Genomic DNA, 25,587 nt, shown 5'->3' on the forward strand with positions numbered 1-25,587 from the left:
CCAAGTACATAATCCCTTCTAATATAAATAGATAAGCTATTAGCAATAAAAAAAACCACAAAAAAACATGTTTTTAAAAAAAATTATTAGATTCCGCCAGCAAAATGAGGCGGACTGAAATTGACGAAATGACTGTCGAAAAGCACGGTTGTCGAATCGACATTCTTCAATTGAATATACTTTTGTTGAAAAGCTGCATTTTTACCATTGCAGACATGTCGAATTTGAGTAAATGTCGAATTGCAAAAAGTCAAATCTGAAACGGCAGGTTTTTTGTCGAAAAGTGCTGTATTGCATTGTCGAATTTTTCTTTGTGTCGAAAATGTCCCGTTTTTCAACATTTGTGGCAATTCGACCGCAATTGCATATACCCCATAGAATTTGACGGCAGATAAGAACCACTCGGCCCATCTAGTCTGCCACTTTTGTAACCATATTGTTACCTAAAATCCTATTTGATTCTTATTTCTTGTAAGGATATCCTTATGTCTATCCCATGCATGATTAAATTGCTCTACTGTATTAGCCTCAACCCCTTCTGACGGGAGGCTATTCCACTTGTACACTACTCTTTCTGTGAAATCATTTTTCCTCAAGTTTCCCCGAAACCTACTTCCCTCCAACTTTAGTGCATGTCCTCGTGTGCTATTACTTCTCTTCCTTTGAAGAATGTCTCCCTCCTGTACCTTGTTAAAATATTTGATATATTTGAAAGTTTCTATCATGTCCCCCCTTTCCCTTCTCGGCTCCAAACTACACGTTAAGATCTTTTAGTCTTTCCAGTTAAGGTTTGAGATGTAGGCCATGCACCATTTCAGTTGCCCTTCTTTGTACAGTATCTAATGTATAAATATCCTTGAGAAGCTATGGCCTCCAGAATTGAACACAGTATTCTAGATGAGGCTGTAGCAATGACCTATACAATAGCATTATTACTTAGTTCCGCTGCTGATTCCTCTCCCTATGCAACCAAGCATCTGACTTGCCTTCCTCATTGCTTTGTTACATTGCTTACCTGACTTTAAGTCCCCTGAAATAGTGACACCTAGACCCCTTTCCTCCTCAATAGTGTCCTGTATAGTGCCTTTAATATCATATTTAGCTTTTGGGTTTTTGAGACCCAAGTGCATTTATTGCAGTTTTTTTGGCATTTAACTCTAATTGCCACACTTTTGAATATTCTTCTAGTCTACCTAGATACTCAGGGGGTCATTCCGACCCGATCGCTCGCTGCAGTTTCTAGCAGCGCAGTTATAGGGTCAGAACTGCGCATGCATCAGCGCCGCAGTGCGCCGGTGCAAGGCAGCCGTTGTTGCCTAGCGATCGCCTCTGAGGCAGAGGCGGTCGCTGGGAGGGAGGGGTCTGGACGGCGGCGTTAAGCCGCCATTTAGGGGGCGCGGTCCGTCCAACGCAGGCATGGCCGGACCGTTGGTGGGTGCGGGCCGCGCGGCGGCTGCGTGACATCACACACAGCCGCTGCGGACCGAGGAGCGACTAGTAGCTAAAGCTGCGCTGGTCGGGAGCTACTCTTGAAGTGCAAAGGCATAGCCACTGTGCGAAGCCTTTGCACTTCTGCGGGGAGGGGGGGTGGCACTGACATGCGGGGCGGGCTAGCCCTGTGCTGGGCGTCCGCCCGCATGTCAGTGTGAATGATCGTAGCTGTTCTAAATTTAGCACAGCTACGATCAACTCAGAATGACCCCCATAATCATTTCTTTTATCCCTCCTGGTGTGTCTACCCTGTTGCATACCTTTGTGTTATCTGCAAAAAGGCATACTTTCCTTTTAATACCATTTGCAGGAATACATACTTTTTACCGGCGGCCGGGGTTCTGGCTGTCATGATCCCGACAGCAGAGCTCACTGCGCTCGCCACAGGCAGTGGTGCAAGTAGAAATATTTTCTTACTGGTACTGAGTGTGCCGAAAAATTAGCGTGGTCACTTGTCACGAGTGGGCATGAGCACATGACACTAGGGGTGTGGCCACACAGTATAGTCCCTTTCTCCGGCAGGGTCCAAAAGGTTATCCACAGGATAACATTGGGATATGCTGGAGCAACAGCAGATTGGCACCAAACGATCACGAGCTTTCTGGCCTCCCAGGATGCACCGGGCTCGTCCATATAATCCCGCCCACCGACTCAGTCAAATCAGTTTTTTGTTTGGTGCGGCAGGAGCAGGACCATGGTCACAGGGCTGCTGTGTTTTTGGCAGCCCTGAGCTTTATTTCATTTATTTTTATAGTCTTACTATGTTTTCTGAGTGATCTTTCCTAACAGCATCTTACACGCATATTGGAAAGAGTCGCTCCAACAACTCTCTGCCGGGTCACAACAACGCTTACCCACGGTACAAGTGCTGTCTTGACGGGCGTCTGTGTCAGATGTTACTAGCAGGTCCAGCAGACGTTACCAGGCTGTGGCCGGAGCACGGGGAGAAGGTAAGGCATCGGTTCCACTTAGAAGGAGAATACGGACACAGCCGCACTGTTTTGGGAGGAGACTACCAAACAGTAGCTGGCGCGCCGCCACCACGGGTGCTCTAGCGCTAGGCTTTAGGTATCATAAGGCGCCAGGATTAGTTTGAGGCTGCAATCCCTAGGGTTGATGTCAGCAGTGGGGAGTCAGACGCTCTTCTGGTCGCCCCTCCCCCCAGTTCATGACCAGTTTCCGTGCGTCTCTTTCCTTGAACTGATTGCCTCACTTCCGTCTCAGACGCTACCACGAGGGGACTCGGTCGCAGCATAGGCCGCTGCGTCTGTATACACTAAGGTTTACCGCTAAGAGACTGGGTCGCAGACATGAGCGTCTGCATGCACTAACGTTCACTGAGCGTCTGTGTCCATTAAAAAATACCGGCGCGGCAGTGTACACTAGTAGCGTCTGGATCCACTCAGCGGTTGGCTAACGTATTGATCGATCCTGGAAGTGGGGTGAGTCTCCCTGTATCCCACTCTACAGAGTAAGGGTTATACAGCACTAAATTTCTATCTACTGTTGTTAGTATGAATAGTTAAGTTTAGTGCCTATTGCATATGAGTTTTGTACAATACTGTGGTTTTCTCCGCAATTGCGTCTGAATACATTGAAATAACTGTATAGTACAGATAACCGTAAAAGTACGCCTACATACTTGAAATGTGTTTGTAGTTAAGCGGTGGCCAACCTGTGGCTCTTGAGCCACATGTGGCTCTTTCTTTCTTCAAATGTGGCTCCTAACACACAAAGTCACATGACCACAACAGAGGCGGTAACCACTGCTCTCCAGAAAAACATGCAGCAGCATTACGGGGACTTAGAACTGCAGGAGTCAGATACTAGAGATGAGACACCCACCAGCAAACAGAGGACAAATAGGGGGCTGCTACAGTGGCATGAATTGAGGGAAACTGAAGTGACACAGGAAGGTGCTGGCCGAAGTGACAGGAGGGCAGTGGCAAACTCAGGATTTACTATGGGGGGTTTCCGTGTGTGTGTAGTGTGTGCGTATATATATATATATATATATATATATATATATATATACACAGATGAAGAATAAGAGGCGGCACTCAGAAGACTTGTGAAAACTTCAATGCAGTGTAATCGATACGGCCAACGTTTCGGGGACCACCTAGAATCTGTGTATATATTAGCTGACTTACCCTTGGCCAATTCACACGCTCTGGTTAAGGCGACCAGCTCAGCAACTTGTACTGAGTGCGGTGGGTCCAGGGGATCAGCTTCTATGATACCTCTGTCGTCTACAACTGCGTATCCAGTGCACAGGTCTCCCGAGTCCGTCTGTCTGTAGCAACTACCGTCAGTGTAAAAGGTAAAATCTACGCCTTCCAATGGGTTGTCACTAATGTCAGGTCTCGCAGTGAAAGTCTGATTCAGGTATTCCATACAATCATGCGTATCAGTGTCTGCACTAAATCCTCCTTCACCATCATTCTCATCCTCCACCCTTTGTGCCTGTCCAGGCACACTTGGCAGATAAGTTGCAGGATTTAGTGCGCTGCATCTCTTTATGGTGATGTTTACAGGGGCCATTAGTGCTAATTCCCACCTTGTAAACCTCGCGGATGAGACATGTCTGGTTTGGGCAGAGTTCAGTAAGGCTGATACAGCATGAGGTGTATGGATGGTCAGGTTGTGTCCTAACACTACATCTTCGCTTTTACTTACTAGCAAAGCTATCGCTGCAACACTTCGCAAGCATGTGGGGAGAGACCGCGCTACGGTGTCCAACTGTGCACTGTAGTAAGCTACCGGCCTGCTGGCATCACCATGTCTCTGGGTTAGGACACCTGCCGCACACCCAGCACTTTCCGTACCGTACAATTCAAAGGGTTTCCCATAATCTGGCATACCTAATGCAGGTGCCTGTGATAGGCACTGTTTGAGTCTCTCAAATGCCAATTCGGACTCATCTGTGTGCGAGATCCGATCTGGTTTGTTCGAAGAGACCATCTCTTGCAAAGGTAAAGCCAGTATGGAGAACCCTGGGATCCAGTTTCGGCAGTACCCACACATTCCAAGAAAAGTACGAATCTGTTGCTAGGTTTGTGGCAGTCATGTCGCGAATCGCCTGTATTCTATCAGCGGTGAGGTGTCTAAGTCCTTGCGTCAAGCAATGTCCCAAATATTTTACCCTGGTCTGGCACAACTGTAACTTATCCTTTGAAACCTTGTGTTCCGTTTGGGAAAGATGAAACAGAAGCTGTTTCGTGTCTTTCAAGGACGATTCGAGTGAGTCAGAACACAACAATAAGTCATCGACATACTGTATTAGTACTGATCCACTCTCAGGTTGAAAGGATTGTAAACAGTCATGCAAGGCCTGGGAGAAAATACTCCGGCTGTCAATGAAACCTTGGGGGAGACGAGTCCAGGTGTACTGTACTCCTCTGTATGTAAATGCAAAGAGGTATTGGCTGTCAGGGTGCAGAGGGACAGAAAAGAAAGCAGAACAGAGGTCAATAACAGTGAAAAATTTCGCAGTAGAGGGAATTTGCATGAGGATGACAGCAGGATTGGGCACTACGGGGAATTGGCTCTCAACTATCTTGTTTATCCCCCTTAGATCCTGCACTAGCCTGTAACCCCTCCCCCCACTATTTTTCACAGGGAAGATGGGACTATTGGCCGTGCTGGACGTCCTGACTAGTATGCCCTGTTGTAGCAACCGCTCTATGACGGGGTACACTCCTAATTCTACCTCTGGCTTCAGAGGATACTGGGGGATTTTTGGAGCTATCCTACCGTCATTTACTTGCACTACTACTGGAGATACATTCACCATCAATCCAGTGTCTTGTCCATCTTTGGTCCAAAGGGAACCTGGTATTTGTGAGATCATTTCCTCTACCTTTGATGGACACTTGTCTATAACAGCAGAGTGCGACATTAGCCTTTGAGGGGTGTCTAATATATCTTGCACTTCTTGAACGTGATTCTCGGGTATATCCAAGAGACACCCTCAGGAGTACAATATATGACACACCGCATTTTACACAATAAATCTCTTCCAAGCAGGTTAGTTGGAGCCGATGCAGCCAACAGGAAAGAATGTTTGGTTTGCAAGGGCCCTATCGTAATCTCTGCAGGCCTACTCAAAGGGTATTGTTGCACCGTTCCTGTTACTCCCATTGCTGAAATTGTTTTACCCGTGGTTTTTATACCTACAGTCGACTTTAACACTGACCTGGCCGCCCCTGTATCTACAAGAAAAGGTAATGGTACACCAGCTACATCAATCATGACCTCAGGTTCACTACCAAGGCTAGCAATCAACTTCACTGGCTGCAGACTACAGGTGTGGCCCAACCCCTATGGTGTGGTGAGACCCTCCCGCAGCGCATTGGCAGCTACGATATGTGGGGGAGGTAGCTGAGAATTTCCGGAGGTCTGCCCATCTCTCACTGGTGGGTACCTCCTTGTTTCCCCTGCATGTGGCTCGGAACTTCTCCTATGTGATCCCTGATCCCAATTATGTGAGTAGTAGTGTGGTTCGGATTCTCTGTCTAGGGGTCTATCTTGGCTATGCGCTCTACTACTCTTACAGTCTTTGGCAAAATGCCCTTCCTTCCTACAAATAAAACATGTTCTAGGTCTGTCCCAAACAACAGTGGTCCGGGTTTTCGGCTGATGGGGTTTTGCCGTAAGGTCCTGTATACTTGCCGTCATAAGTTTTTCCCCCTGTGACTCCCTGTGTTTAATGATGTTCCTATCATGCTCGACAGCGGACTCTCTCAATGCAGCCACTGAGATACCTCTCCAGTTTGGTAGAGAGGTCTGTACCCTTGTTCTGAGTGCCTCCTTCAACCGTCCATTAATACTGAAACAGCTACCTCCCTGTGATGTACATTGTCTCTAATGTCCTCGATTCCAGTGTATCTAGCCATTTCCTGCAGTGCTCGATGGAAATATTCGGATGCCGTTTCACCTTCCTTTTGTCTTATGGAAAAGATTTTATTCCATTTGACAACAGTAGGGAAATGTATTCCTAATTGCAGATTGATTTGTCGTACGTTCTCCTGAGTGTACTCATCAGTGAGAGGTACTTCTGCGTCTAAGTTGCAATCAGTTATAAATTTTGCGGGGTCAATATTGGAGGGTAAACATACCCGTAGCACTGTTCGCCAATCTTTGTTTGTAGGTTCGGTAGCGTTACCTAACTCTTTAATGAACCTCTGGCATGCGTCTAGATCTTTTCTGGGATCGGGAAATTCTGACATAATTGACCTTAATTCTGTCCGGGACCAGGGACAATGCATGGCAATGTTCCTGACGGGAGTTATTACCTGAGCGTCAGTCTTCCCATTGGGGACTGCGATTACCCTGACAGGATTTAATTCAATTACATCATTTTGATTTGACTCTACAATGTGAGGTGCTATTGTCTCTGCATAATATATGGTACCGTACTTACCTGTGGACACGACCTCACTTATCCCTCCACTAGGGGGCCTTACTACTGCTCTTGTTGGTTGGGCCGTGCCCACCTGAGTGTCTTGTATGGTGGCTGCTAGAGAGAGTGCCGATATCGTGCTGGGCTCATCTTCTTGTTCGCAGTCCTGGGGAAAATGTAAAACTGGGTACAACTGGCAAGGGTTAGCGTTAGTACATTTTGCAATTACACTCCTTTTCTGTACCAATGTATCATTGCCTGTAGCCACTTTCTCCTCAACAATATATGGTCGCCATTGTTTTCCCGCTATGTTTGGAACCTGCTGCGCGAGCTAATTCTCTTTGCATATCCCCCTCCTGTTGCCACAAATTTAAACAATCTGTATGTTCAATCCTTCGTTTCTTGGATTTTATCAGACAAATCCTCAACCTTAAGTTCTGTAATACCTCTGGTTCAAAGCTGCCCACTCTAGGGAATGGTACCCTATCATTGTTAGTCATACATACCCACTCATTGCATAAAACTTCTGTGTGTGAACCATATTTTTCACACATGATAAACCTTGCTGAGCCTTTTGGCCACAATTCTGCCTGAACCCTGTCTAAACGTCTCTTACTTGAGCAACTGGCTCCCATATTTGTGGGTCTCTTCCAATATCTTTAAAAAATTCCCACAAACACCAAAATACTCAATATAGGGGGCGTGGCTTGGCCGGCATCAGGGAAAGCTGTGATCCCATGGAGCTCCAGCTTTGATTCCCTCTGTAAAGTGCCTGGGCCCACGTTTTTCAATATTACCTGGCTGTATAGTGCCTACCTGGGCCTACTGACTAACCTGGTGCTGGGGGGTGAGCGCTGCGGAGTCAGGGGGGCCCTGTTTTGCCCCCTGCGGATTGCGGCCTACCTCCGGTGCTGAGGCCGGGACCTGGATTTTGTATACGAGCCGCCGGAGGAACCAGTCAGCCGGACTCGGGAGGGCCAGCCCTGCTCCGCGGATCTTCTCCCCCGTACTGACGGCACACCGCTCTAACAGACATCAGGAGACTCCAGCAGGGGACTGAGGACCGCCGAGGAAGCCCGAGGTAAGGGCCGCGACGGGCGGCGGCGGCGGCCATCTTGCGGTTGGCGCCGCTGAACACTCGGCCTTAGTGGCTGCGGACGGAGCTCACCTGTGAGGGGGATAATACAGGATACAACCTCCCGGTACCCCTGCTGAACTGGCCCCTGTAATTAGGTCCTGGAGGAAGAAGCAGTGAGCTGAAGCTGCTTTAGAGATCAGCCGGCGGCCATCTTGGGACTGGCAACAATACTGTAACCCATAGCAGAGACAGCATACAGGGATTTTCTGGCCCCTGTCACCTCTGCTCTACTCAGCTCCTTCCTCACAGTCCACATGCATGCTCCCTGTCTCCCCAGGTCCATGTGATGAGCCACATGAAAAGTGGACATACCTGCAGTCACCCCTGCCATTTCAGCGCCCGGCACCCACTGTGTCACCCAGCGGCTATCGCTTTGCCATAGAGGATCTAGGATTTTCTCTCAACCCATGGCCCAGCGGCCGGTCTGTTTCTTTTCTGCAAGTTTACTCCTATACTGATGGCCGGCTAGCCACCTAGATTCTGGGGTGGCATGCTGGCGCTGACCCTGACGGGATGATGCTCTAATCACACAACGTTACTTCTGATGTTCTCCTGACGTACCCAAGGGCCCCATGGTGAGAGGAAAGAAAGGATCGCAAGGGAGAGGAAAGAAGTCACATACAATCACCCCGACGCGTGCAATGGATACTCCAATCTCGAGTGATATGAGGCAATTTCTTCTCCCCCAGGGCTCCGCCCCTACGGTGGATGCCTCCCTACCCTCGACCCCACGTCTTTCGCCTGTCTCAGACTCGGCTTCCCAAGTGGGATCACAGGCGGCAGCCCCACACGCCACGACGGACCCGGGAAGTCTCGCCCAGATTCTGAATCTGCTTCAGGCCCTTCCAACTAAGCAGGACTTTGAGCACCTGGAGGGGAGAGTCCGGGAGACGGTCCGCTCAGAGATTGCTGCGGTTCAGGCAGAAATAACACACATCGGCTCCCGCCTGTCTACGCTGGAAGGCTTCTCCTCAGATACAGCAGCTGCTCATAATGCCCTCAGGGCCACCGTTATTAAACAAGCGTCCTGCCTTCAACAGCTCCAAGACCGCGTAGAAGATTTAGATAACCGCGGAAGGAGAAATAACCTGAGGGTCAGGGGGGTATCGGAGGATATTACACCGGCCTGCCTCACTGACTTCCTCACGACGGTTTTCAATGAAATTCTGGGCCGGGATCCCGCTTCCATAATTGAGTTCGACAGGGCCCACCGAGCTTTGAGACCCAGGAGCGCACCGTCTGATCGTCCTCGCGACATTATCTGTCTGCTCCATTACTACACGGAAAAAGAGGAGATCCTCCGTAAAACCCGCCGCATGGATGTGATAGAGACTGCCTCTCATAAACTCCAGATCTTTCAGGACCTATCGTGGACGACCCTTCAGAAGCGCAGAGCCTTACACCCGCTCACTACAGAACTTCGGAAGCTGGGCGTTAAATATAGATGGAGCTTCCCTTTTGGTCTTCAGACCTCGCACAACGGGACTCTATATACCTTTAAAGACCCCTCCGACCTGCCCCTTTTCTGTCAAGCGTTGGGAATACTGAGAAAAAGTACCAAATAAGAGAAATGGAAAAAGAAGTAGACTCTTGTTTGGGAGCACTCTAACTCAGAGGAACTAGGTTGTATACATGTTTTAAACTGGTAAAATCATGATTTTAATAGATTCTTGTTAAAAATATATAGAATTATCGGAGTTCAAAGCTTATTCTATGTGATTCAAGACTATTGTGTAAGAATGATTTTGTTATCTATATACAATTGACTGGTGTATAGTACAATACAAATAAGGAAGGATTCACTTTGATTGGATATTTATGGCCTTGATACTTGTTTGCCATACAATTGTTATATCCAATCTGCACTTTTTGAGCCTGCCGTTCACATGTGTGTCTGTCCTTCTTTCATTTTTCTTGTTGAAAATATGAACGATTCCATTTCCAATATAAAGTGACAAATGAAAGGGCTAGCTTAAGAAATTGCGGACATACCCCACTGGAGATGCCCAATCTCTTCCGATCTTGGAAGCTAAGCAGTGGAGGGCCGGACCAGTACTCGGATGGGAGACCACCTTGGAACATCCTGGTACTGCAAATAAATTTTGCTGCCCAATTCTAAGTCACAGATGGGTACTCGGATTCATATGACCTATGATTTAATTCCCTGCAACTACTTTTTCCATTTGGGATTTTTGCAGTATGAATGATGGTCATATATTCACTTGACAGACACCATTGAGACTAGTAGGTGTTTCCCCCCCCCCTTTTTTGTGAATTCTAAAGCTTTTCCGGCTTACATTATATTATAGCAATTTTCGCTAATTATTTACTAAATTGATATAGATATTTTTTGCACAATAGTCTTGAATCACATAGAATAAGCTTTGAACTCCGATAATTCTATATATTTTTAACAAGAATCTATTAAAATCATGATTTTACCAGTTTAAAACACGTATACAACCTAGTTCCTCTGAGTTAGAGTGCTCCCAAACAAGAGTCTACTCTTTTTCCATTTCTCTTATTTGGTACTTTTTCTCAATATATTTCTGACTCATGGGAGCACCACTGAATGGTAACTATATTTAGTGCTCCTTAAAAGACATACTATCTTTCTATATGCACAGTTACCTTAATCTGAAGCAATTCTATAACATAAAAATTTCAGTTTCTCAGAGGACATTACTCAGATTGCTTTTCGTACAAAAATTGTTGCTAGACCGGTGCGGCTCCCACAAACCCCTTTCTTGAAGCGTTGGGAATACCACAAATCTCTCTTCCAGAATGGCAGGGGCCCCTGACCGACGGCGCCCCACCTGAACTCTCCCACCCTGACAACGACTGGCACCTTGTACACCGAAATTCGAGACCCCCTAGGGAGCAGCGTTCCTCCACGCAGTCGACAAAGAGATGAAGGCCGCAGCCTGGTTTGGAACATTCACTTGCGAAATTTCGGATGGTCTTTCCTTAGCTTAAAAGAATTATTGCCGACTCGGGGGATCTCCTTGCCGTACGGCACACTCTCCCTGACAGGAGGTGGTCGGGGCATCGAGATCGTACTCGACTCAATGAATGTCCACCAATCCTGTACGGATTGGAAATACCTGTTCCTGGTTAAACTCCATTTCTTTTCAGTGGTTGTTCTTCTTAGTTGTGTGATCAAACTGTTCAGATATATTACTGATTGTGATGTTATAATCCCTGTTGGGGTCGGGGCTGGCACTGACCCCCCAGTTTGCCCCTGCACCGCCCGAGTATTCTTGGTCTCCGATGCGATTAGCGCGTCCGAGCTCCCAGGAGGCGGTAGAGTTGTCATTTATTCAGTTTATTTTTTCAGCTGATATTTGCATATGTTAGGTCTATCGACCTACTTCCTTTATGTTTTCTTTGTTTTTGTTTCTTTTTCCCCCTCTCCTTCCCCCCTCCCCTTACTGTGTGTCTTTCTGCTGTGCGAGTTGCCGTGTCTTCCTGGTCGAACTAAACATTCCCTCTATGTTTCTGAACGATGGCGGTGGACTCTAAACTGACAAACATAAAATTGATCTCCCTTAATGTGAAGGGCCTCAATGTCCCGGAGAAACGCTCGAGGTTGCTTAGAGACCTATTTGCATTCAGAGCCGATGTGGCTTTTTTACAGGAAACCCACTTCAAGGTGGGAGTCGCCCCGGGTCTCAAGGACCGTAACTACCCACATTCCTTCTACAATAACAACAGCAAAGGTAAATCTCTAGGAGTTTCTATTCTGCTATCTAAGTGTTTGCCCTTCCGAGATATAACGTCCGAATCCTTGGGGGAGGGCAGGATACTCCTAGTGAAATGTACACTGTTCGATCAGCTGTATACATTTATTAACCTATACACTCCCAATCAATCACAACCCAGTTTCTTGGCAAAGGCTCTCAATCGCGTTGCCCCCTTGATAGCAGGTATCCCAGTTATTGGAGGCGATCTTAATTGGACCCTCCGACCAGAGGTGGACATCTCTGGGACGCTGGCAAGACCCTCCCTAGCATCGCACCGTAGGGTCCGGCGGTCTCTCCACGACCACCAGCTGATTGACACCTGGCGGCTCCAACACCCCGGGGACAGGGACTATACGTTCTATTCCAGACCCCACGACATTTACTCTAGATTAGACTACCTCCTCCTACCTCACAGATTCCTACATTTAGTTAGGGAAACAACTATTGGACTAATCACTTGGTCGGACCACGCTCCTGTCAGCCTGACCCTGGGGACATCCCATCCACACTCCAAGCAATGTACCTGGCGGTTGAATGAACAACTTCTAATGGATACGAGGTTCCAACCCCAGCTGCTTGAGACTATGGAGAACTATTTTCTAGATAATGAGACACCAGATGTTTCCCGGGTCACGGTGTGGGAGGCCCACAAGTGTGTCCTAAGGGGGAAGCTCATACAGCTAGGCTCCATGCTGAAAAAAGAGAGACTTGGGGAAAAGTCTACTTTACTCCAGCGGCTTAAGGATTTGGAAACATCACACAAAACGAACCCCTCCCCATCGGTGCTGACCGCCCTGACCGAGACGAGATCTGCTCTCAACAAATTGTTGCGCCCGAGTATTCAGACATTAAGTTTGCAGACATTAAGAGGGACTACAGGCTCTGTAGAAACCGCTTCTATCAATGGGGCAACAAGCCAGGGAAGCTACTGGCTAGGGCGCTCCGCGCGCAGAGGGCCACGCTATTTATACAGTCAGTACAGGATGCGGCGGGGACCCGCCGCACCCTTACGAAGGACATCGTTGAAACCTTCCACACTTATTACACCAAACTATATAATCTCCGGACACCAGGAACCCCGACATCCCTGACGACAACTCGAGACCTGGTGGAGGGATGCCTTGGTGACGTGGGACTCCCTAGAATATCAGCAGATGAGAGTGCTTGGCTAGACTCCCCCTTTTCCCTTCCGGAACTGGAACAAGCCCTTAAGGAAGCTCCTTCCGGGAAGAGCCCAGGCCCAGATGGCTATACGGTTTCTTATTACAAGCTCTTTAAGAGCGCTCTCCTGCCCAAAATGTTACTGGCATTCAATGAGATCTCTGACGACCGGGGTTTCTCCCCTCAATCATTAGAGGCATTCATTACGGTTATACCAAAGGATGGGAAAGACCCGGCTCAATGTGCTAGTTACCGACCCATATCCCTCCTCAACACAGACGTCAACCTGTTTGCTAAACTTATAGCAAACAGATTGAAGCTGTTACTCCCCAACATTGTACATTCGGATCAGGTGGGTTTCATACCCGGAAGAGAGGCGCGCGATAACACCACCAAGATCATTGATTTGATGCACTTGGCCTCGAGCAAACATGAACCGATGGTGGTGCTCTCTACCGATGCCGAAAAGGCTTTCGACAGAATAGATTGGATGTTCATGGAGGGGGTCCTACGTCACTTGGGGTTGGGACCGGTCTGTTTGAGGCGCATTTTAGCACTTTATAACTCCCCCTCTGCAAGGATTAGAATTAATGGGGACCTGTCCCGCCCGGTTCCAATAAGGAATGGCACTAGACAAGGATGCCCCCTCTCACCACTAATTTTTGTCCTCTGTATGGAGGCCTTGGCGGGAGCCATTAGATTGAATCCGAACATCTCGGGACTCACGGCTGGGGGTAGAGAATTCAAACTCGCACTGTTCGCAGATGATTTGTTAGCTATCTTGTCGAACCCGGTGGTGTCTGTCCCCAACCTGATGAACGAGCTTGATAGATTTGGATCCATGTCAAACTTCAAGATCAACCTCTCTAAGTCAGTGGCAGTGAACGTGTCAAAGCCCTCCCAAGCTCTTGATAACCTTAAACAGTCCTTCCCCTTCCACTGGCATCCCTCTAGCTTCAAATACCTGGGGATCACACTCCATAAAGACCTATCACGCCTTTTTGACGAAAACTTAAAAAAACTACTGACCTCACTCCGTTCTGAGTTCCGGGACTGGGGTAACAGAAGGCTGTCCTGGTTGGGGAGGCTTAGTGTCATCAAGATGAATGTTCTGCCGAGAGTCCTTTATCTCCTCCAGGCGCTCCCGATATCCATTCCCAAAGCATGGTTCAGAGATTTACATAATTTGGTGAGGGACTTCGTCTGGGGAGATAAACGGCCTCGTTTCCGGCACGACATCCTTTTCCGTCCTAAACATAAGGGGGGTCTTCAGCTACCGCACTTTACTCTGTACTATGAGGCCATTATCCTCCACCGAATTATGGAATGGTCGCGCCCACATGACATAAAACAGTGGGTCCATATCGAGGGAGCGGCGATGCCTGCCCCCATTGCATACTACCCCTGGCGCTCGAGGCTGCCACATATAGACCATCCTACTATTGGCCCTACACTTACACGCTGGGGTAGACTTAGGGTACTACCACATATATCTTCTAAATACTCCCTTCTGACCCCACTGTTCAATAACCCAGATTTCCCACCGGCTGCCTCAGGCCGGGGATTCGACTCCTGGAAAAGGGCGGGGGTGACACGTGTTGGTGGGCTGGTGGAGCGTGGAGAGATGGTCCCTTTCCCCTTAATGCAATCCAAATGGAACCTGTCGCCCTCAGAGATCTGGAAATATCTCCAATTAAAACACTTTGCCATGGGGAGCGCTATACGCTCGAGCCTGAGTAGACCATTAACAGCTTTTGAGAGCCTCTGCCTGGAGCCTTCTCGCCCACCACACTTCCTCTCACGGTGCTATAAAATACTGATTGAGAATAAATTCACAGATCTACCCAAATATGCTAGAGACTGGGGCCATGATGTGCAGATAGACTTGTCGGAGGAGGATTGGGAGAAGAGCTTTCAGGCCACCTTTGCCAGCTCCTCTAGTTACTCGGTCCTCGAGACGCATTTTAAAGTCCTTTCTCGTTGGTATAGGTGTCCCCAAACATTAGCCAAAATGTTTCCCAACGTACCAGATGCATGCTGGAGATGTAACAACCATCCGGGCTCCCCGATGCATATCTGGTGGAGCTGCCCCGAACTTCGTCTCTTTTGGGACAAGGTTATAGAAATTTCAAAATTGTTAGTGGATCCAGGGGTTCCCTCGGAGCCTACTTTCTGGCTACTCAACTGTACTTCATGGCCCTTGTCAACATATAAAAAATCTCTATTAAAGTTTCTTAATAGCGCAGCCAAGGCGGTCATTCCGGTTCACTGGCGATCGACTAACCCTCCTACCATGGGGGAGTGGGTCGCCAGAGTAGATTGGTATATGACTATGGAGGAATTGCGGGCGACACCGGAGACGAACCAAGGGTTTACAACTACTTGGTCCCCTTGGCTCGAATTTAAGGCCTCACAAGCTTACTCGACATTGCTGTAATGACCTAGACCATCTACCTTGGTTCCCTACCTGGGCTCCTCCGCTGTCCCTCTTGGGAACGACTGAAGCTGAAAACACACACCTCAGACCCCCGACCAGACTAGACACGGAAGATTCGCTGTGACCCCCCCCCTTTTTTTTTTTTTTTCCCTCCTCTTCTCTGATTTTTATCTTCCTTTTCACCCTATGCTCTTCTGTTTGTTTTCTTGAACTGTTTTAAAATTTAGAAATGTTTTACTGAGACAGCTACCACCTAGAATGGCCGGAAGTGACCTTGAATTTCAGATAAGGCTTTAGTTGGGGTGCTCCCCAACAGCAGGCCATGTTAAGCTCGTAAACAGTCATTGTTTGTATCAAATGGACTTATTGATATTTGAATTGTAAACGCTGTCTTCTATTACTCGCTATAACATGTTCTTACCTTTAATCAATAAACATTTATTGAAAAAAATAAAATAAATACTCAATATAAGTAGACGGTGGAAGTATACCTGAGCGCCTTCCACTCGCTCGCGCCCACGCTGGCCAGTACTACCATACACTGTTGATAGCGAAGGCAATGTACCCAACTTAGGGCTCCTATCAGACCTTACAACACCGTAATTTATTTCGGTGGAAGTTCTGTTTGGAATATTTTCCTGAGAGAGGCAGCGAAAAATTCCTTTTCGGTATCTTTCAACTGGAATTGTTTGTAGGGTGAAAAACAGAGAAATTAGATAACTATCCTTCACCCTTTCCAGTGAAGCCCACCAGGGAGATTTCCCGAAGTTATCAAAGAAAAACCCCTTTGTCTATACAATCACGTCTGCGTATGCTCTTCCACAGTGCATATGACACAATAATATCACGTTGCTCTGTGCAGAACAAACGGACATGTGATGCAATAGCACAGCCTATAGATACTAGCTATCTATATGCCCTACGATTGCTGTAGACCACCTAGCAGACCACCTAGCGTTGTATGGGATACCACTCAGTCCACCAAGACCACCTAATTAATAACGCAGGGTTGCGAACCTTACGCCACCGGGCCTCTACTAACCCAGTGTGTCCACCTAGACCACCTAGCTTCGACCACCTAGTTATTGCGTAGTGATGTGCACCTGAAATTTTTCGGGTTTTGGTTTTGGGTTCGGTTCCGTGGCCGTGTTTTGGGTTCGAACGCGTTTTGGCAAAACCTCACCGAATTTTTTTGTCGGATTCGGGTGTGTTTTGGATTCGGGTGTTTTTTTCAAAAAACCCTAAAAAACAGCTTAAATCATAGAATTTGGGGGTCATTTTGATCCCATAGTATTATTAACCTCAATAACCATAATTTCCACTCATTTTTAGTCTTTTCTGAACACCTCACACCTCACAATATTATTTTTAGTCCTAAAATTTGCACCGAGGTCGCTGGATGGCTAAGCTAAGCGACACAAGTGGCCGACACAAACACCTGGTCCATCTAGGAGTGGCACTGCAGTGTCAGGCAGGATGGCACTTAAAAAAATAGTCCCCAAACAGCACATGATGCAAAGAAAAAAAGAGCTGCACCAAAGTCGTTGTGTGACTAAGCTAAGCGACCCAAGTGGCCGACACAAACACCTGGCCCATCTAGGAGTGGCACTGCAGTGTCACGCAGGATGGCCCTTCCAAAAAATACTCCCCAAACAGCACATGACGCAAAGAAAAAAAGAGGCGCAATGAGGTAGCTGTGTGACGACTAAGCTAAGCGACCCTAGTGGCCGACACAAACACCTGGCCCATCTAGGAGTGGCACTGCAGTGTCAGACAGGATGGCACTTAAAAAAATAGTCCCCAAACAGCACATGATGCAAAGAAAAAAAGAGCTGCACCAAAGTCGTTGTGTGACTAAGCTAAGCGACCCAAGTGGCCGACACCAACACCTGGCCCATCTAGGAGTGGCACTGCAGTGTCACGCAGGATGGCCCTTCCAAAAAATACTCCCCAAACAGCACATGACGCAAAGAAAAAAAGAGGCGCAAGCTCTTCCCGTCCAGTGTTGGGAAGGTCAGGCATCGCAACCGACACAATTGGACTCTCCTTTGGGATTTGTGATTTCGAAGAACGCACAGTTCTTTGCTGTGCTTTTGCCGCAAGTCTTTTCTTTTTTCTAGCGAGAGGATGAGTGCTTCCATCCTCATGTGAAGCTGAACCACTAGCCATGAACATAGGCCAGGGCCTCAGCCGTTCCTTGCTACTCCGTGTCGTAAATGGCATATTGGCAAGTTTACGCTTCTCCTCAGACGCTTTTAATTTTGATTTTTGGGTCATTTTTTTACTGATCTTTTGTGTTTTGGATTTTACATGCTCTGTACTATGACATTGGGCATCGGCCTTGGCAGACGACGTTGATGGCATTTCATCGTCTCGGCCATGACAAGTGGCAGCAGCTTCAGCACGAGGTGGAAGTGGATCTTGATCTTTCCCTATTTTTTTAACCTCCACATTTTTGTTCTCCATATTTTAATGCGCACAACTAAAAGCCACCACAGGTATACAATGTAGATGGATGGATAGTATAGTATTATATTACTTATGGAGGACGAGTGCACTGACGACACAGAGGTAGGTACAGCCGTGGCCTACCGTACTGCTTATATATATAATATACTGTATATAACGGACCTGGTGGACACTGTCAGCAGACTGCTAAACTAGTATGAAGGAAAAAAAAACACCACAGGTAGGTATACAATACAATGTAGATGGATGGATAGTAAGTATAGTATTATATTACTTATGGACGACGAGTGCACTGACGACACAGAGGTAGGTACAGCCGTGGCCTACCGTACTGCTTATATATATAATATACTGTATATAACGGACCTGGTGGACACTGTCAGCAGACTGCTAAACTAGTATGAAGAAGAAAAAAAACCACCACAGGTAGGTATACAATAATGTAGATGGATGGATGGATAGTATAGTATTATATTACTTATGGAGGACGAGTGCACTGACGACACAGAGCTAGGTACAGCCGTGGCCTACCGTACTGCTTATATATATATATATATAATATACTGTATATAACGGACCTGGTGGACACTGTCAGCAGACTGCTAAACTAGTATGAAGAAAAAAAAACCCACCACAGGTAGGTATACAAAACAATGTAGATGGCTGGATAGTAAGTATAGTATTATATTACTTATGGAGGACGAGTGCACTGACGACACAGAGGTAGGTACAGCCGTGGCCTACCGTACTGCTTATATATATAATATACTGTATATAACGGACCTGGTGGACACTGTCAGCAGACTGCTAAACTAGTATGAAGGAAAAAAAAACACCACAGGTAGGTATACAATACAATGTAGATGGATGGATAGTAAGTATAGTATTATATTACTTATGGACGACGAGTGCACTGACGACACAGAGGTAGGTACAGCCGTGGCCTACCGTACTGCTTATATATATAATATACTGTATATAACGGACCTGGTGGACACTGTCAGCAGACTGCTAAACTAGTATGAAGAAGAAAAAAAACCACCACAGGTAGGTATACAATAATGTAGATGGATGGATGGATAGTATAGTATTATATTACTTATGGAGGACGAGTGCACTGACGACACAGAGCTAGGTACAGCCGTGGCCTACCGTACTGCTTATATATATATATATATATAATATACTGTATATAACGGACCTGGTGGACACTGTCAGCAGACTGCTAAACTAGTATGAAGAAAAAAAAAACCACCACAGGTAGGTATACAAAACAATGTAGATGGCTGGATAGTAAGTATAGTATTATATTACTTATGGAGGACGAGTGCACTGACGACACAGAGGTAGGTACAGCCGTGGCCTACCGTACTGCTTATATATATAATATACTGTATATAACGGACCTGATGGACACTGTCAGCAGACTGCTAAACTAGTATGAAGGGAAAAAAACCACCACAGGTAGGTATACAATACAATGTAGATGGATGGATAGTAAGTATAGTATTATATTACTTATGGAGGACGAGTACACTGACGACACAGAGGTAGAAACAGCCGTGGCCTACCGTACTGCTTATATATATAATATACTGTATATAACGGACCTGGTGGACACTGTCAGCAGACTGCTAAACTAGTATGAAGAAAAAAAAAAACACAGGTAGGTATACAATACAATGTAGATGGATGGATAGTAAGTATAGTATTATATTACTTATGGACGACGAGTGTACTGACGACACAGAGGTAGGTACAGCCGTGGCCTACCGTACTGCTTATATATATAATATACTGTATATAACGGACCTGGTGGACACTGTCAGCAGACTGCTAAACTAGTATGAAGAAGAAAAAAAACACCACAGGTAGGTATACAATAATGTAGATGGATGGATGGATAGTATAGTATTATATTACTTATGGAGGACAAGTGCACTGACGACACAGAGGTAGGTACAGCCGTGGCCTACCGTACTGCTTATATATATAATATACTGTATATAACGGACCTGGTGGACACTGTCAGCAGACTGCTAAACTAGTATGAAGAGAAAAAAAAAACACCACAGGTAGGTATACAATACAATGTAGATGGATGGATAGTAAGTATAGTATTATATTACTTATGGACGACGAGTGCACTGACGACACAGAGGTAGGTACAGCCGTGGCCTACCATACTGCTTATATATATAATATACTGTATATAACGGACCTGGTGGACACTGTCAGCAGACTGTTAAACTAGTATGAAGAAAAAAAAACCCACCACAGGTAGGTATACAATAATGTAGATGGATGGATAGTATAGTATTATATTACTTATGGAGGACGAGTGCACTGACGACACAGAGGTAGGTACAGCCGTGGCCTACCGTACTGCTTATATATATAATATACTGTATATAACGGACCTGGTGGACACTGTCAGCAGACTGCTAAACTAGTATGAAGAAGAAAAAAAAGCCACCACAGGAGTGTTTTTCAGGCAGACAAACGTATACTGGACTGGTGGTCACTGTCAGCAAAACTGTGCACTGTACTCCTGCTATAACTGCTCCCCAGTCCCCACAATTAGGCAGTGTGAGCAGTGCACTCAGCACAGATATATCATGCAGCAGTGCAGCACACTGAGCACAGATATGGTGGAGCATTTTTTTTAAGGCAGAGAAAAAAAGGATTAAACTAACTCACTGGTGGTAAACCCTGCACTGTACTCCCTAACAGCTGCTCCCCGTCCCCAATCCTCCCCACATAACTAAGTCACTCAGTTTACTCTGTTCTTTTCTAATATAATGGAGAGGACGCCAGCCACGTCCTCTCCCTATCAATCTCAATGCACGTGTGAAAATGGCGGCGACGCGCGGCTCCTTATATAGAATCCGAATCTCGCGAGAATCCGACAGCGGGATGATGACGTTCGGGCGCGCTCGGGTTAACCGAGCAAGGCGGGAGGATCCGAGTCGCTCGGACCCGTGTAAAAAAAAAAGGTGAAGTTCGGGCGGGTCGGATCCCGAGGATCCGAACCCGCTCATCACTACTTATTGGGTTCAGTATCCACTCAGTCCTGCATTCGCTCACTCAAATACACTTTATTTTTCTTTTCTGTACAGAAAATTAGGATTCATTCAAGTTGGCAGCTTTACCCCCAGAGGCAATTTAAAAAAATTATTTATACTAAATTTTGTTTTTATACTAAATTTCTTTAGAAACCGGGTAGTTTGGTGCTATTGTAGCGTGGCTACTGGCCCACCTTTAAACTAAACGAACTATTGTGTAATATGTACTTAGCGAGCGTACTTCTTACGCAATTTGCGTAAACACGCGATTGTGCATGTCTCTTACGCAGTCTTGTACTTTGTCCGAGACACGTGTACAAAACCGTACGTCCGCAATAGCACAAATCACACAATTCTATCAATGTGAGCAATATTAACTATGATCGCTCACTTAACACAACACACAGTTTCTACTGTATAAACCTTTACAACTAGGCCAGGCTGCGTGTGTGTCTTACACTTACTTCGTTAAATATTTATTTTATTTTTAACTATATAGCACCAAATATATCCGGTTTTCACATAAGTTTAAATGATTCTAGCAATTTGAATGTTATGGCAACAATGTTAGAGAGTATGCAAAGAGTATGGGTGCTGTGTACGGTTTTGGCGCCAAAAAAAACTTTCACAGATTTTAAATAGCTTTTTACCTCTTTACCTTATGAGTTCTACCAGCAACTCTACAAACCATACAGAGCAGACACCATCTAATCAGCTATTAAGTAGGGTTTTCAGTGCATCCACCGACCAAGAAAATGATACGTAGGATACTTTCTGTCCACCCTTATGCTGATAGATTAAGTCTGCTGTGACTTGTTAGGCAGTAAGAATGTGGCAGACCGGAGAGCCCCCAATTGATAATGTTGATTATCTTACAGGAATGAAAGCTATACCTTACACACTCTTAGAATACACTTTACCATGGAGCCGCCGCGGCCGCTAACCTTAGTACACACGCTACGTACTTTATACACTGTTTGCGTACGGAGTCCCGTATCACTGTACGAACTTTGCGTACAAACGCCGCGCTGGGGGTACAAAGTACACGCAGCGCGCGCACACCCAGAGATACACTTTAACCCTTTAAAGTAATGCAATGCAATGATAAAACACTTTAAACCTTAGCAGTAATGTAATGCAATGATAAAACACTTTAAACCTTAGCAGTAATGTAATGCAATGATAAAACACTTTAAACCTTAGCAGGGCAATGAGGACACGACACCAATTGTGATTTTACCGCTGGGTTCCGACACCACAGTGGATTATTGCTGAAAGGGGGTTTACAATACAAATAATACACTACAATATAACAGAGTAAATGGCTACAGTCAATGAAGATACGTGAGTATATTCGCGTGCGCTTCCCGGTCCGGTCCTCCGTCATCTAATAGATAACGTTGTGAGTCTTGTGCCGTGCCAGGCTGCAGCAGGCTTTATTTATACAATTCTTCCAAAAGCAATACAATGGATACTGTAATCCCTTTGTCCATTGGACACAGGAATGCACTTTTACAGTACAGGAGAGGTCATAGGTCGATTTGAAAAGGTAGGCGATGTCTTTCCCAACTGCTCTTGTGGGTGGTCTCCTCTGGATTCCCGCCGCATACATAATATACAGTAATTACAGTTTATATCTATATTCTGCTTCTGCACATAACTCTCCGCACGAACATGCGATCTTCCGCAGACCAACACCGGAATGTTACCCTTAAAATACCCTACAGCTGGATACCAAATACCACCTTATAACCTTAGTCTGTCCCTCTTATCCTGTAAAGGTGAATCCCTTTGTTCTGGAATCATTTAAACTGTTGTTACTTTCTGATGTGGTGCAGGGGGACTATGTGTACAATGTGCACTATTTGGATTAAATATGTAATGTTTTGATAGCTCTCCATGCGTTCACAAACTCTACCGTAAATACCCATACCACGCGCAGGGCCGCGGGAGCGACCATACGCAAATTGCGAGTATGTGCACGCACAACAGAACAAGTACACGCGCAGAGGCCATCTGTGTGTACTTTGTACGTGATGTGTGTACTGCAATATTTTTCGACTTTGACAATATATAGCGCCAATAACTAACCCATTACTCACCCCCTTATTAGAAAAGGGCTCATGGGGAGCTCAGTACAATACCATTAACATTTGAGGGTAGTGGTAACCTTCCACGACACACTGAACATCGTGCTAAGCGCAGATCCAGCGTGCTGCTGTTTCAGCATTCCAGCTGGAATGCAACCACGTCACTTCCGGTCTCAGCGCAACTTCCGTGTTCCAGCTGGAACGCAGAGTCCGCGATCTGGCACACAGTATGCAATTGCCTAAGCAGTACTAGATACAAGCCATTGTATATGTTTACAAAAAGAGCAAACTTTAAAAAGGAAAATCACACTAATAGTATACATCATAAGCTTGAACGGTTCAACCAGGGCATCATAGAATTAAACAACGAGCATGCCTTCTACTCCATGAAAAATATAAAATACACAGAACCGGTATGCATAAGGACCCAGCAAGAAATGACAGTTTTAGCTACCATTACTAGAACACTGAAATATTACATACAGTTAAGAACAAACAATACAAATCTAGATGCATGCATATAATGTGTGTGTATATATATATATATATATATATATATATATATACACACACACACACATACAAGAGGTGCAGTGGTCATAAATACAAAAAATAGATCAGTGCAAAATAATATTAAAAGCAATCACACACATTAATACATGCACATACAAGCACACACACAAACATACATGCATACATCCACAAACTTACAGTACATACAGTTCCAGTTCTACATTTCCAGTTCACAAACTTACATACAGTTCCAGGCCAGGAGCGTAGAGTAGACCAGACCAGCAGCACTAAGAAGGAGGGAGCATGTGCAGCTAGCATCTCACTCCGGGCATTCTTTCTGTATGCAGAGAGCTACGGAGATCGCGTCGCGGCTTTTGCTGAGGCGGAGACACAGCTGTCTCCGTCTCTCAAATTAAAAAAAGGGTCTTCAGTGGGGGGGTTTCCAGGTACTCGGAATCCCCCCCTGCGTGCGCCACTGGAGGGTGCTGGCTGGAGTGACACATGGGGGAGCTGAAGTGTATTATGTGAATCTGAATTTTTCAATATATTTTATGTGAATCTGGCTTTTTCAATGTATTTTATGTTGGATCTGGCTTTTTAATGTATTTTATACCAGGGGCGTGGCTTATAAGGCACAAGGCCACACCCCATTTTTTCATGTGCGCCTTCGGCTCGATGTCGGCTCTTTGACGTACCTAATACATTTTTTGGGGCTCTTTGTCTCTGACTGGTTGGCCACACCTGTTGTAGTTGATAACATGCTCATATGACTAATATATAACATGTGGCTGACTGCTAGTGGGATTGCTGACTTTATATATGTTTGTCAGTGTTTTTTCTGAACCTCAATGCTGGTGCTTGGGTTGGAGTCAGATTGATCTCACTTTTATGCATATAAAGAGTTTTCAGTCACAGATTGTGTAGTAAACTGTGGAAAAGTTGATTGTTTATCATGTCTAAGAGCGGCAAAGGTGACGAGGTTACATTACCAGTAACACCAACACTCAAAACATGTTTATCCTGCAAGGTGGGGTTAATAACTCTATCATTGGCAAATGATGGGTTATGTGCAAATTGTTTTTCGTTTCAGCAGATTACAAGGCAGATCCCTTTTCAACAAAAAAATAGATCCACCTTGGGCCATATTTGCACAAACTCTATCTAGTATAGCTGACAGGTTGGTCCCTGCAGCTCCAACCGCAGGAATAGGGTACACTATTAACCCATACATGCAGCTCTCATCTTATGGTATAGCCCCTACAGCTTCTACACGTCAACAAGCTGATAAACCAAGGGTAAATATATCATCAAATTCACAGGCTACACAGGATGATGTAACAGATGATGACTCCATATACTCTACTTCACCATAACAAATGGAGGGTTTCAGCTCAGAAGATATAGCTCTATTAATTGGAGCAATGAAGGCTATTCTGTCTCTAGAAGATTCAGCTGAGCCAATAGTTAAAACTAAAGCACCTGTGTTTAAACGTCCCAAAAAAGTTAGGGTTGAGTTTCCAGGGTCAGAGGAACTGACGGAAATCATGGAGGAGCCTTGGGCTACGCCCAATAGGAGATATAGAATTCCCAAAAAATTGGATTCTTACTACCCTTTTCCAACTGGGGACTGTTTAAAAAGAGAAGTGCCTCCTAAGGTAGATACGCACGTCATTAGACTAGTGTGAAAATCTATTTTACCTTTGCCATCTACGTCATTAAATGATGTCACAGACAGAAGAGTGGATTTTAAAAAAAAACATTTTCTCTGTCAGGAGCAGTCATAAGGCCTGCTATGGCCTCAGCCTGGATGGCAAAAGCGGTTGTTGAATGGGCTGAAGAATTGGAAAATGGGCTCTCAGCACCTACTAGGGAGCAGGAGTCTCATATAGCCCATATGAAACAGACTGCGCTATTCCTAGAAGAAGCAGCAATGGATATGGGTGCAATTACTTCTAAAGCATCAGCCTTAACGGTAGCTGCTCGCAGAGCAATTTGGATACGTACATGGAAAGCTGATTCAGAATCCAAAAAGGTTCTGGAAGCTTTACCTTTTTTTGTTGGGAACATCCTGTTTGG

The 25,587-nt window shown here is 45.8% G+C and overlaps 1 protein-coding gene and 1 pseudogene across 1 annotated transcript in view; both read left to right on the top strand.

Annotated features, from left to right (window-relative positions):
- EFEMP2 (EGF containing fibulin extracellular matrix protein 2) overlaps positions 1-25,587 on the top strand; it is a 127,645-nt gene that overhangs the window by 11,210 nt on the left and 90,848 nt on the right. The gene's annotated exons all lie outside the window — the stretch shown is intronic.
- Positions 10,012-10,131, top strand: LOC134970804 (5S ribosomal RNA; annotated as a pseudogene).

The sequence above is a fragment of the Pseudophryne corroboree genome, chromosome 11 (genome assembly GCF_028390025.1).
Source record: "Pseudophryne corroboree isolate aPseCor3 chromosome 11, aPseCor3.hap2, whole genome shotgun sequence".
Taxonomy (NCBI): Eukaryota; Metazoa; Chordata; class Amphibia; order Anura; family Myobatrachidae; genus Pseudophryne; species Pseudophryne corroboree.